The sequence below is a fragment of the Artemia franciscana genome, chromosome 11 (assembly GCF_032884065.1).
Source record: "Artemia franciscana chromosome 11, ASM3288406v1, whole genome shotgun sequence".
NCBI lineage: Eukaryota > Metazoa > Arthropoda > Branchiopoda > Anostraca > Artemiidae > Artemia > Artemia franciscana.
This window is the reverse complement of record NC_088873.1, coordinates 45908156-45922682: the sequence shown is the minus strand read 5'-3', so window position 1 is coordinate 45922682 and position 14527 is coordinate 45908156.

Sequence of the window (14527 nt, the reverse complement as noted above, 5' to 3'; positions counted from 1 at the left end):
ATGGGTGTGCGAAATGAAAATAGAAGGATGATAATTGACTTTGCTATAGCAAATGACCTGGTGATAGGTGGTAGCCTCTTTCCTCACAGAGACGTTCACAAACATACATGGACCTCCCCTGATGATTCAGTCAGAAACCAAATCGACTAATGCCTTGTTAGCTGCAAAGTCTGCTCAAGTATAGAAGATGTGAGAGCATACAGAGGCGCCGACATTGGATTAGACTGATCAAAAACTCTCCCTTAAAGGAGGACCGAGAAAAAGTTTTCAAATCTGAAACCTCAATACAGTTCGTAAAAGCTCCAAAAGCAAACAATTAGGCAGGAATTCGTCATTGAACTCAGCAATAAGTTTGAAGCATCTCTCTTTCGAAGACCAAGATGATCAGGAAGCGGCATGGGGACAAATAAAGAACATTTGCAACGAATCAGCACAAAAAACCCTCGGGTACCGCAGGAAACCTAAGGACCAGTGGCTATCGGACCGCACCTGGAATCCGATAGAAGAAAGGAGAATCGCCAAGCTACAGCTCCTGTCGTCCCACGACACAAACGAGATCTACAGAAACGAGACTTACAGACTGATTGACAAATCTGTCAAAAAAGAGCACACGTGAAGATAAACGCCACTTCTATGAAGTGAAGGCCGTAAAAAACCAAAGAATGGCGATAGCAGGTCGGTTTACAAGATCACAAACGAGATCATCAGGAAGAGGAAAGCCAGCGGCGGTCCGGTGAAGGATGAGAATGGTGTGTTAAGGTACAAATTATAAAGCTAGTCTGCGGTCCAGATAGCATCAAAATGATTTCACTTCGGATTCGTCTACAAACTAATCATGAAGTGTCCTTTTCGTTGGAAACGTTTTTCGTTTGTTATACCAAATTACATAAAAGATAGAGTAAGAATCAATCCAAAACTGCCTTTTTTTTAAAGTGTCCTCAATCGGTTTGCTTTACTGTACCAAAACTCCTATATTGCTTTGTGTTTTCAGTAAAGCGATAGTTTGCGACAATCATGTAAACATAGGGAAATATTATCAGTTGGTTTATTTGCACTATTTTCATTGATATATTTTAGAAAGACTGTGAATAAATAATTTGTGTTCGTTTGAAGTTTCAATTTCGCTCTTTACTTCCTTCAGGAAAACTTTTTTTTAAATTAATCACGTAATTCTGAGGGATAATCTTACAACGACCGTACCATCAAAACTAAATTTTTGCGTGTCGTTGGATTAGATTACAACCTGCTTGTATATTAAATCCGCCTAGGATTTATTAAATCCTATTAAATCCTGCCTGCTATATATTAAATAAAATCCGCTCTAAAGTAGAAGAAAAATGTGCCTAATCCTGAAACTAATATAGTTAGGACGAGACGCAGGATTATATGCCAAAGCATTAGCTCACCACTGAAGTGAGTGACAACTTTTAAGCATTGCATATGATCAAGCTTAAATTCGTTTCGTGCCCATGTTTAAGAAGAAAAGAAGTTTAAAAGTGAAGAAACGAATAGCTGAGTGACCACAAAGTATACAAGGGAATTTTTTACATGGTTCTATAAAAAATTCAGGATAGTTCTACATTGTGCCTTGGTCACAAAATGTGTTAAAATTTCTGAATTCGTTGAACTACTTTTGTGTAACATTAGCCATGATAAACCTTGATTGCAAATCTGCTCGAGGAGGATTAGGGATTATTAGTTCATTTAAAATCGTATCAAATGGAATTGAAACAAGGGGGGTTCAACCTAGACACCCCTCGACCTAGAGTGAATTAAAATAAGACTCCAACTTAATTGCAGACACTAAGAGAAAAACATTTCAAATAGCTTGTGGTAACAAACTGTAAGTAAGGAGCGACCTGGATCAATAGTAACCGAAACTCTAAAAAACAGAATTTTGATACTAATAGATCTACTACTACTACTACAACTAATAACTCACTGCAGCACCAAGCCGCCTGAGGCCAACACAGCTACGCAAACTCCTCCTCCAACCTAATCTATTTAAAGTGTCCCTCTTTACACCCTCCCAGGAAGTTCACATTTCCTTTAAATCTTTATTTATGACATCCTCCCAACCCAGACAAGGACGACCTGCTTTCCGTGTACTCCCAGACGGTTGGCCAAAAAGGACAATCTTCGGCAATCTGTCATCCTTCATCTGTAGAACTTGGCATAGCCATCTCAACCTTTCTTTCATTATAGCCCCAGAAAGCGGGATTGAACCACACTTTTCGTACAATCTACTGTTTGAAATACGGTCAGTCAGCCAGGTACCCAGAACAATCCGTAGGCAATTTCTCTGGAAAACATCTAGTAAATTTTCATCTGCTTTTCGGAGTGCCCATGCTTCAGAGCCATACTTGACCACTGTCATCACTGTAGCTTCCAATATTCTAATCTTGGTTTGTAGACTTATCTTTCTATTCTTGCAAACTTTTTTTAACTGTGAAAAAAGACCCTGAGCCTTAGCTATTCTACTTTTAACATCTTCAATGCCCCCACCATCTTTACTAATAATACTACCAAGGTAACTGAAGCTCCCAACCTGATCAATCTTTTCGTTACCTAATGTCACCTGTTCATCTTCACTTATTCCTAGCCTTAGTGACTTAATCTTCTTAACATTAATTTTCAAGCCTATTTTAGCACCCTGAAATCACAAAACCTCCAAAAATTCATTCATTTTGCTCACACTTTCATCTAATATGCTTAAATCATCAGCATAATCTAAGTCCAGGAGCGTTCTTCCTCCCCATTTGATTCCATGGTCTCCAATTCCCTTTCCTGTGCTCCTTAAGACGACGTCCATCAAAATGATCTATATAAAGGGGGATAGAACACAACCCTGCTTAACTCCTGACTTAATACAAAACCAGTTGCTAACCTCATTTCCTACATTAACCGCAACAGTATTATTCTCGTACATAGCACAAATCGCTTTAATGTATTAGATCCATCAAAAGAATCCGATTTTTATGCTGATTTTAAGCATATAAGTTTTGTCAAGTGTAGTCTTGCCCATCAAAAGTAACGAATCTGAGAAAATTTGCCAAATTTTAAAAAAAGGGTAAAACACATCCTAAAATTCATAGAATCTTAATGAAAATCACACAATCAGAAAATCCTACTGTAGAGGTTTCAAAGCTCCTCTCTGTAAAAATGTGGAATTTTGTAATTTATGCCAGAAAAAAGATCACGGATGCGTTTTTATCCACCGAGTAGTCCTAGAATATCGCGAGAGAGCTCATTCGAGCAGAAATCAAAAGTTCTAGTGCCCTTTATAAGTGACCCAAAAAATTGGAGGATAACTAGGCCCCCCTCCATGCTCATTTTTTCCCAAAGTCAGTCGATCACAATTTTGAGATAGCCACTTTGTTCAGCATAGTCGAAAAAGTAAATAACTACGTCTTTGAGGATGACTTAATTTCCCACAGTCCCTACAGTAAGGGCTACAAGTTATGAGCTTTGCCTGTTGTTTACATATAGTATTGGTTATTGGGAAGTATACAGACGTTTTCAGAGGTATTTTTCCAGTGGGGAGGGGAGTCAGGGATAGGGGGTTACGTGGGAAAATCTTTCCATGGAGAAAGATTTCATGGGGGAGGGACATTTCTATGAATGGGTGCTGGATTTCCCAGCATCATTTAAAAAACGATAAGAAATTAAATGAAGAAAAACAAGTTTTTTCAACCGAAAGTATGGAGGAACATTAAAACTTAAAAAGAACAGAAATTATTATGCATATGAGGGGGTTTACCCCCTAGTCAATACCTTGCTCTTTATGCTAAAGTTTTTTGTACTTTCAAAAGAGCTATTTATTCTAATTAAACAGCCTTTGTGATTCAGGGATCATTCTCAAAGAATTGAAACAAACTTGAACTTTAGCATAAAGAGCGAGGTAATTGAGGGGCAAACCCTCTCATATTCGTAATAACTTCTTTTTTTTAAGTTTTAATGTTGCTCCTTACTTTCAGTTGAAAAACTTGTTTTTTATTTAATAATCTTAAAGGTTCTGTTTACTTTCTGAGTAAAATGACGGTTATATTTTGAAAAAGCATAAAAAAGGTCTTGAATGGTATTTTCATCTAACTTATAGCTCGATAATGATATTACATCCAAATTTATCAAAAAATCCCCTCTCCCCTCTCTCTGCATAGGTATCCATCAAACTCTCTTAGATTTTCAGACCTTTGAAAATTAAATAGAATAGTGAAAGAAAATAAATTTAAGCTCATGGTCCAGCTGAATAATGAAATAACCTTTTTTGCATTGATGCTCAGAATTAAACTGAATGTAAACGTGATCAAATGAAATTCTTTACCATATATGTCTGGTTTTTAGTGTGTAGTAAATAATTGACAAAAACTTCGGAAAATAATAAAAAATTACACCAAGTTAAGTGAAAGTGATTGTTACTAAGGGTGGATTTTCACTAGTGATGAATCACAAGGGTGGCAACCGAGAACAAAAGACGATTTTTTTCAAGAAGAAAGGTTTTTGGGGAAATACTCAAAATTAGGGGGACAGTGATAGCACTGTTATTTTCAGAATATCTGCCAACAAATGTTACTAGGCCCTAAAAATTGCCCAGTAGCATTGCTAGTATGCTACACCCCTTTTCCCACAGCAGAGCACAACTTGGGTTTTGACAGCTTTTCTATGAGCAAAATTATTTTTATATGTAAAAATGGTATTTTCAGATAAAAACTGCCAAGAAGCATTGCTGCTTTATTGACCCACTTTTTGCATTGCGGCATAATAGTATTAGTAAGTATTTGAGTTTTTTAGTAGAATCAAGCTACAGGTGCCTTCAATAGATTGAAGCCTATTTGGAGAAGTAATAAATATTCAATGCAACTGAAGCTTCAACTCTTCGATAGCAATGTACTCTCAATTCTCCTTTACGCAAGTGAATGTTGGAAAATAAACACCCAGCTTGAAAAAAGGATCCTTGCATTTGAAAATATGAGCCTCAGAAGAATGTTGAATACAAGTTGGCAACAAAAAATCACAAATGCAGAAATACGCAGAAAAACAGGTCAACCTCCAGTCATTGAGTTGCTGAAAAGAAGGCGGTGGACATACCTGGGACACGTTCTTCGTATGGAAGAGAGCCGCCTTCCTCGAACAACCTATGAATGGAAGCCAGATGGTAGAAGAAAGAGAGGCCACCCCAAAAATACATTGAGACGAACACATGACCAAGATTTGAGGACGGCCGGCACCTCACTAATACCTGAATGGGAAGACGTCATTGCTGCAGCACCAATGCGAGACGAATGGAGAGGCTTTGTCGACGCCCTATGCGCCACCGATGGCTCTGGAGGAACTAAGGTAAGGAGTTCTTAAAGCTGGGCATCCCCTTCACTTCAAAAAAAACTTCTACCACTCAGGCTGATCATCCCATATTATGAGTCTTGTGTCAGACCCATTACCTATTATAAATTTCTGATGTATGGTGGTGCTCTGAAATATTGTTGGCGCCACTTCAAAAGATCAAGAATAGGGCAGGATCAGTCATTATCCATGACTTTCTCTAGCCTGTTAGTGAGAGGTTTGATATAGCATTGACAGCTGCTTTCTACAAAAAAAAATATAAATTCACCTCCTTCTCTAAAGCTTTGTTGCATTGTACCCCCCTCCCTTTGTTGTATTGTAGAACCTGCAAGAAGACACAAAGGTAAACACCTTAGTCCAGTTAACTTAAGGTTGATATGTCAAGAATAGAGTATTTGAAGAACGCTTTTTTTCAATGTTGCACTTTGATTTGCAATAATCTTCCTGGGGATGCTATCCATAAAAGTTTCAATATCAAATCTATCAAAAGAAGTTTAAACAGTTATCTGAAACCTCACTAAAAGACAGGTAGCATATCCAATATTTTACAAATAAAAAAAAAAACAGTTTTAAAAATTGTATGATGCTTCCTTCTAGACAGGGAAAATGCTGTACCAACACCTCTACTTCTTTTAAATTTTGTGTAAGCCCTTTTAACAACTGATTATTTTGAACATAGAAGCCCTTGAAATTTGGGCCTTATAAATTAGACACAACTTGTCTATTTTTTACTCTTTTCCAAATTCTGCCCACAGGCAGTAAAAACAACTAGATGGCAGAATGTTGCAGCCAAGTGGATAAAACTTACAAACTTACCCTGCTTAACATCCACAAACTCAAAAGGAGTAATCTGTTCAGTCATTTGTGGATTAGAGAAGGGAAAGAGTTTCTTCTTCTAAACCCAAACGCTGGTATTGGAAACTTGTGATCTGTAACGAATGAACCAGAAATGCATTGCCACAGACCAAAAAAAAAATACTTCCGAGCCCCTAAAAGAAGTACCAGTAATAAAAAGCTATTTTGCTCTATGGTTTAAATACACTGCAAATAATTTAAAGAGTACATACACTTTTTCAAATTGAGAGATAAGGGATGGGGTCAGTCATTGAGGAGGGTGAGGTCTGGATTGAAACCTCCTTTGGGTTTGGGATGCTGATTTTTCTTTTCTATTACAGCTATAATTACCAGCAGTTGATTTTCAGGCTAGACTGTTTCAAATTCACATCAAACTTTCAGACTAGAGGGTGCTACTAGAAAACGACTTAATCAATCTTTGCAAAGGGTCTTTTGCATAGGAACTCGGTAGTAAAGACATTCCAAGGTTATTAGATATTAACAACCCAGAGGCCCATGCTTAGAGATCCATATAATAGGCAACACAATAGTGCTGCCTAAATAAAGAGCAATAAGGGCAAAATAAATTATTTTTTTTAGACCAGGACACTTTGTGTAGAAGGGGTTATTGTAGAAACTTCGAAAGGGGCTCATACAATCTGAAATTAAAAAATTCTAGGGCCTTTATTAATAGGCAAAAGTGATTGGAGGGCCACCAGTCCCTCCTCTACCCCTCATCATTTTCCTTAACACATCCAATCAAAACTTCAAGATATCTATTTTGTTCAACAGTTAAAAGATCAAGTAATTATGTTTCTGGGGATGAACCCTCCCCCACAGTCCTTGGGGCCAGGGTTGTAAGTTATGCCCCAGGGGTAAATTAGGTTTTTATGGAAGGAGTGCTTATAAAAACTTTGGAGGGGTTTCTTTGGATTGGAAATCAGAAGTTCTAATGCCCTTTTTAAGAGTCAAAGTGATCAGAGAGCAACACGCCCCCCTCACAATCTTCTTTTTCACAAATGAATCTGATAGAAATTTGAGATAGCCATTTTTTTTAAATATTCCAAAGATCACAAAACAAGGAGTTCAGGGTTGACACCCCCCAGAGTTTGGGGTAAGGGTCTCAACTCATGTCCCAGTGACTAATAAGGTTTTTATGGAAGGGGCAGTTGTTCAAACTTTAGAGAAGGCTCATTTGATTGGAAACATATAGTTCTAGTTGTATTTTAAGAGTCAAAAGTGATGGAGGACAACCAGCACCACACCCCAGGCCTATGATTTCCTAAAATACATTGAACCAAAACTTTAACAGAGTGACTTTGTTCAGCATTGTTGAAAGGCCTGGTAACTATGTATCTGAGGATGTCAACCTCCCCACAGTGTCCAGGGTAAGGGCTGTCAGATAGGCAACTTGTTCACTATTCATATAGAATTGGAAAATACAACTTTCAGGGATGGGTCTAAAGGCTAAAGTATCTCCTGGGAAGGTATTTTAAAGCACACACTTCTACTCCTTCTTCTGCTAGAGGGTCCTGACCTTTGATGAACTTTAAAATTCTGTGGGTTATAAAAGTGAAACCTTGCAAAATAGACCTTCTGCTTACATGAAGTGCAAAAAACTGGTTTCAGCTTCACAACTTTCCTTAATCCCACTCTATAAGGTTTTAAAGATATGCAAATACATCTTGTGATTTTTGAAAAAAAAACCATTGATATGGCTTAAAATTCTACTCAAATAAAAGGAACTGAATTTTAAGAACTAAAGGCAGAGTAGAAGAAACTGATAATGGAAAATTAACGTTATTGTTGTTTTGTCAAAATTTCAATAGCCTAGATATAGTCCTGTTAAGTAGGAAAATTTCTAAGACTTAGAAATCAGAAAAGGATTAACACAGAAGCTTTGCAGTACCTTCCCAGAGTATGTTTTTGGCCCTGGATTCATTACTGAAAGTTTCATTTTTCTAACCTATTCCCTTTCAAAGATAGTGAAAAGTAGCTAAACTAGAGTTTTACCTCTTTTTGACCCTGGATTCATTACTAAAAGTTTCATTTTCCTGACCTAACCCCTTTCTAAGATAGCAAAAGTAGTCAAACTAGAGTTTGACCTGAAAATTTATCCATAGCCCTGTAGGGTAAGGCTGAAATGTAAAGAGTTCTGCTGAAGATGCAACACATCTTGAAACATCTAGTAAAAATGACAATTGGATTAACAATACTTTATGACCATTAGGGTCTTGCTTCATCAAGGTTTTATCTCTGAGTCCCAAATTACCAAGCTAAGGTCAAACCTAGAGCATGAAAAGGTTGTGACAAAGATTTCCAATTATCTAGACAAGTCTTGGAGCCTCAGCATAAAGGTTACTGCCAAAATTCAAACTCTTGACTTGTCCTAGGAAAGTCTTTATGCTTATGTGATTCAAATTGCAGGATATTACCCAACATTTATCAAAATAGGCCTAAACTGAAAAAAAAAAATCAAAACTTACTTTTGTGTGGATAGAATTGTATTTGTCAGCTTAAAATTCTTATTTTACTTAACCTTATTTTATAGCCTACAAATTTTTATTTTTGAAATTAATGCCTGAAAAATTCAATCAATCACAAGCAGGACTGCCAAATTTTTTTTTCAAGGAGTGTGCCATATTTTTTTTTGAAAATGTGCTTTTTGTGTCATCTCAGATTCTAAATGTTTCACAAAATGTGTTGTGTTTTTTCACTACAAATGGTATCATGTTTAATTTTCAAATCTTTATTTAGAGTTTTGAATGTATAATCTTTTCCAAATCAGTTCAAAAAGGGATAAATTTAACCTTATCCTATTATATTGGGATCATGACATTTTTATGACACCATGAAAGAAATAGGAACTTTTTTAGAAAACAATATTTTGCAGAAGGAAATGCCTGTGTTCAACTGTTAACTTTAGGGTTCTGTCCATCTAGTAGCCAAATTGGAACTATGTGCTTCAATAAAATTCTATGAAACTTGATGGTTTTGAGCTGGTTTGGGTACATTGGGAACACCAACAAGTGAGTTAGATAGAAAAGTGTGAATATGATCTTCAAGGATATAGTCCAATAGACCTATTGCTGCTTAAGAACACTGTCCTTAGTATCAGCAAATTTTTATAGGCAAGTTCAGCTGCTTTTTTACATCTAAATTTACATTGAAAATTAAGAAATAATACCAAATAGCTATGTTAGGGAAATATGGCCTTTAAAACACACAATTTTGTCCTGAATGCAATGGTATTTAAAAAAATATTTTTTAGTGCTGTTTTAGATGTGTAAAACTGAAAAGAAAATTCACAGCAATCCATGCTTCTATTACAAAAAAAAATTGGTAATTTGTGCAACTAGGCTAGTTGTTTATGTGGCTACCCAAACAAAACTTAATTACAAGTTAGCCAAAGTAGCTAAGGAGAACCCTTGAATACCAGTTTGGATCTTCATTCTACTATTTAGACAAAAAGAAGGGTTCAAATCTAAGTAACTAGTGCCTAAATAACCATAATAAGCTTGTAACTATTAAAGGGGTACCTGACCTCATTTTTAAACTGCCTTGATTTTGATGTGAAAGTGTTAAAATGGAACTTACAAGCTGTTCTGACAGTCCAAAGGCAAAATTTGACTTTTCTCATAGTCATGTGCCCAAAGATTTCCCTTTTCTTGATTTTGCAGATGTTTTAATGCTGTTTAAGTGCAGACATTAATAAGCTGTTTTCGGCTATTGACTTCTTAACTATTCCTTTTTCATCATTTTCAAGTGAAAAAAAGGTAAGGTTAGAATGAAGTAATCTTGTTTGAGAATAAAAATTTGTTCAATTAGCAATACTGAATCTACGTCTATTTATTCAACATGTAAACAATTCAACTAACTTCAACAAAATATTTTATGCCATGTTCCTTTTTAAGCCAGATGGATTATTCTGAGGGACTTCTCTTGAAATTTCAAATCTTGTCCAAGATTGGAAACACCTGTACTACTGAAAATGGGAGTTGCTGCTTATCCATACAGCTTTGGTAAACTGCAAGCTGTTTAGTTTTTACTATTAAAATACAAGGAAAATAAAATATATACTACAAATAAAATGATCTTTTCTTCTCATCACACTCTTGTGACAGGGGAAAAAAGCAACAAACCTAATAAAATCAAATGAAATTATAACCAGTTGAAAATCTTTGTTGAAGACACAAAAACTCCCAATGCCTCTAATATTTTTATCTCTTTATCTTTGCTAACATGAGTAAAACCTAAAACAAGAGGGGTGGGTGTCTTCAGGCCCAGTCATTTGATTTTTCTCTTAGAATAATTCTCTCAGTTGTGAAACGAGGGCATTCTGAGAAAATATGATCAATTGTTTCATCAATAACACACCTGTAAAAAGGGCATGACTTGATATTTGTAAGATGATATAATGCTTGACGAGATCTGGTCACTGCATGACCAGTTCTCAGACGGAAAATAGAGTTTACAATTTTTCTATTTGGGTGGATAAGGTGATGTGGGATATAATGCCCTGCAAGAGACAAAACATAAATATTTGTAATTGCAATACATGTATTATTAATTCTAAGAGAATTTGCAGAAGAGGTTATTAACTTAGAGGATTCATCTACTGTGAGAGCAACCTTCCAAGTGATTGGGTGGTGATTTGGAAGGTTGCTCTCACTGTAGATGAATCTTTCTTCGCATTGTTTAAATTTTATACATGCAGAGGCATATGCATCCTGTCTGTCTACTACTATCACCGCTAGGTAGCGCTATTCCCTTCCGTTAATTTGTAGCTTTTCTGGAAGTAGAAAATTGAAATTTTACTTTCTTTTATTACCATTTAAAAAACAAGACTAGATGACCAAAATGGTGCATTTCTATTGAAAAATGTGTCGCTTTCGTCGATTGTGTCATCTTTTCGACTGATTGTGTCTTTGTGTCATGCAACATCAAATTGTCTTGTAATATTGTATATTGTAATTGATGCAACATCAATTGTATGCGTATTACTGCAAACAGCAAGATTCTGATGATCGCATATAATTTCTTTGTCATTATTAAATAGACTGCAAGTAAGGAGCGACATTAAAACTTAAAACGAATAAAAATTAGTCTGTATATGAAAAGGGTTGTCCCCTCTTCAACGCCTCACTCTTTACGCTAAAATTTTACTCTTTGTCATAAGTCTACCTTTTAAAACAATAAAAAAATTAGCCTAAAGAATGAGGCGTTGAGGAAGGGGCAGGCCCTTTCATATACAGAATGATTTTTGTTTGTTTTAAGTTTAATGTCGCTCCTTACTTGCTGTTAAAAAAATTGTTTTTTATTTAATTTCTGAATGTTTTTGAATTTATGCATGTTTTGATTTTGGTTCACCGCACACGAATAAATAAAACGAAATTTGTATATTTTTTTTTTTGAGAAATGGCTTTCTCGTAATTTTGATCGGGTGATTGTAATAAAAAAAGGGGTGAGGGAGGAAGCCTAGTTGTCGTCCAGTTTTTGATTACTTAAAAATGCAACTAGACTTTTTTATTTTTTTACAAACATATTTGTTAGTGATCAACATACATACCTTACGAATTAACTTACGTAACGAACTTTTATATTTGTATATTTTTATTGTGTATATGAGGGGGTTCGTCCCCTCGTCAATACCTCGCTCTTTACATTGAAGCTGCTAGAATTTTGTCCAAAATCTTTAAGAATGACCCCTGAACCACTAAAGCCTTAGAATAAATATTTGAAATTGCTTAAAATACTTTAGCATAAAGAGCAAGGTATTGTGGAGGAGACGAATCCCATTATATACGTAATGTTTATGTTTGGGGACGACTTAATCCCCCACAGTCCCCGGGGGAGGGGCTGCAAGTTACAAACTTTGACCATTGTTTACATCTAGTAACGGTTACTATGAAATGGACAAATGTTTTCAGGAGGACATTTTTGCTTTGGGGCTGGGGGTGGGTCGGTTGAAAGGTTTGCATGGGAGGATCTTTCCATGGATGAATTTATCATAGGGAAGAGAATTCCCATGAAGGGGGCGCAGGATTTTCTAGCATTATTGAAAAAAAACAATGATAAGCTAAATAATTCTTTTTTCAACTGGAAGTAATGAGCAGCATTAAAACTTAAAATGAACATATTAACAGGTCTTTCTCAATGTGTCATGGGGGTCCGTGTCATCCCCCAAAGTTGTAATTATTCGACCTTTAAATTATGCTGAACTAAATGGCTTTCCCAAAATTTTGATTGGATTTCTTTGACGAGAGGGCAGTAAAAAAGACAGTGAGAGTGGTTGCTTTCAATTCACTTATGAATCGTAAAAAAGGAACCTTAAGATTTCGATTTTCAATCAAATGACCCCCTCCAAAGTTTTTGCGACAACTGTCAAACAGTTCGTGGTAACGAACTATAGTAAGGAGCGACTTTTGATGCTAAAAGATACATCAAAAGAATCGGAGTTTTATGCTGATTTGAAATATATAAGTTTCATCAAATTTAGTCTTTGTCATCAAAAGCTACGAGCCTGAGAAAATTTGCCTTATTTTGAAAAATAGGGGAAACACCCTCTAAAAGTCATAGAATCTTAACGAAAATCACACCGTCGCATTCGGCGTATTAGAGAACCCTATTGCAAAAATTTCAAGCTCTTATCTACAAAAATGTGGAATTTGGTATTTTTTGCCAGAAAACAAATTACGGGTGCGTGTTTATTTGTTTGTTTGTTTTTTTCCCAGGGGTCATCGTATCGATCAAGTGGTCCTAGAATGTCACAAGAGTGCTCATTCTAACGGAAAAGGAAAGTGCTAGTGCCCTTTTTAAGTGACCAAAAAAATTGGAGGGTACCTAGGCCCCCTCCCAGACTTATTTTTTTCTCCAAAGTCAACGGATCAAAATTTTGAGATAGCCATTTTGTTCAAATACCATAATGACTATGTCTTTGGGAGTGACTTACTCCCCAAAGTCCCTGGGGGAGGGGCAGCAAGTTACAAACTTCGACCAGTGTTTACATATAATAATGGTTATTGGGAAGTGTACAGACGTTTTCAGGAATTTTTTTGGTTTTGAGGGTGGGGTTGAGGGGAGGGGACTATGTAGGAGGATCTTTCCTTGGAGAAAAATGTCATGGGGGAACAAAAATTCAATGAAAAGGGCACAGGATTTTCTAAAATTACTATAAAAAAATGAAAAAATAAACATGGAAAAGTTTTTTCAATCGAAAGTAAGGAGTAGCATTGAAACTTAGAACGAACAAAGATTATTACGCATATGGGGAGTTCTAAAATGCTTTAGCATAAAGAGCGAGGTATTTAGGAGGAGATAAATACCTCGCTCTTTATGCTATAGTATTTTAGTAATTTCAACTGTTTATTCTACGTCCTTTCTGATTCAGGAGTCATTCTTAAAGAATTGGGACAAAACTTACGATTTAGTGTAAAGAGCGTGGTAATAACGAGGGTACAAACCCCTTCATATACATAATAAAAATTTAAGAATATAAAAGTTTGAAACGTAGGTTAATTCTTAAGTTACGTATGTTTTTTACTAATAAAAACATTCGTTAAAAATTAAAATTTATAGTTGCCTTTTTATGTAACCGAAAAATTGCAGGAAAACTAGGCCTCTTTCCCCACCCCTTATTTCTAAGAATCGTCTGATTAAAACTAAGAGAAAGCCATTTAGCCAAAAAAGGAATTAATATGCAAATTTCATTTTAATAATTTATGTGTCTAGAGCCAAAATCAAACATGCATTAATTCAAAAACGTTCAGAAATTACATAAAAAACCAGTTTTTTTAACTGAAAGTAAGGAGCGACATTAAAACTTCAAACGAACAGAATTACGCTTTACGCTAAAGTTTGACACTTTGCCACAATTCTGCTTTTTAAAACAATTAAAAGCTTTAGCGTAAAGAGCGAGGGATTGCGGAGGGAACAACCCATTTCATATACGGAGTAATTTCTGTTCGTTTTAAGTTTTAATGTCACTCCTTACTTTCAGTTAAAAAAACTAGTTTTTTCATTAATTTCCATATAAAGTAGCCTGGTGAGAAGGAGAAAAATACATAGTAAATAGAGTCAACTTTATTCTTTGCATATGCAGTGATGTTGCACTGCCTATGATTTTCGTTTACCTATAGTTTACGTTAGATTCAACTGTTAGATGAACAGGTGACCTTAGGTAACGAAAAGATTGATCAGGTTGGGAGCTTCAGTTACCTTGGTAGTATTATTAGTAAAGATGGTGGGAGCAGTGAAGATGTTAAAAGTAGAATAGCTAAAGCTCAGGGTGTTTTTTCACAGTTAAAAAAAGTTTGGAAGAATAGAAAGATAAGCCTACAAACCAAGATTAGAA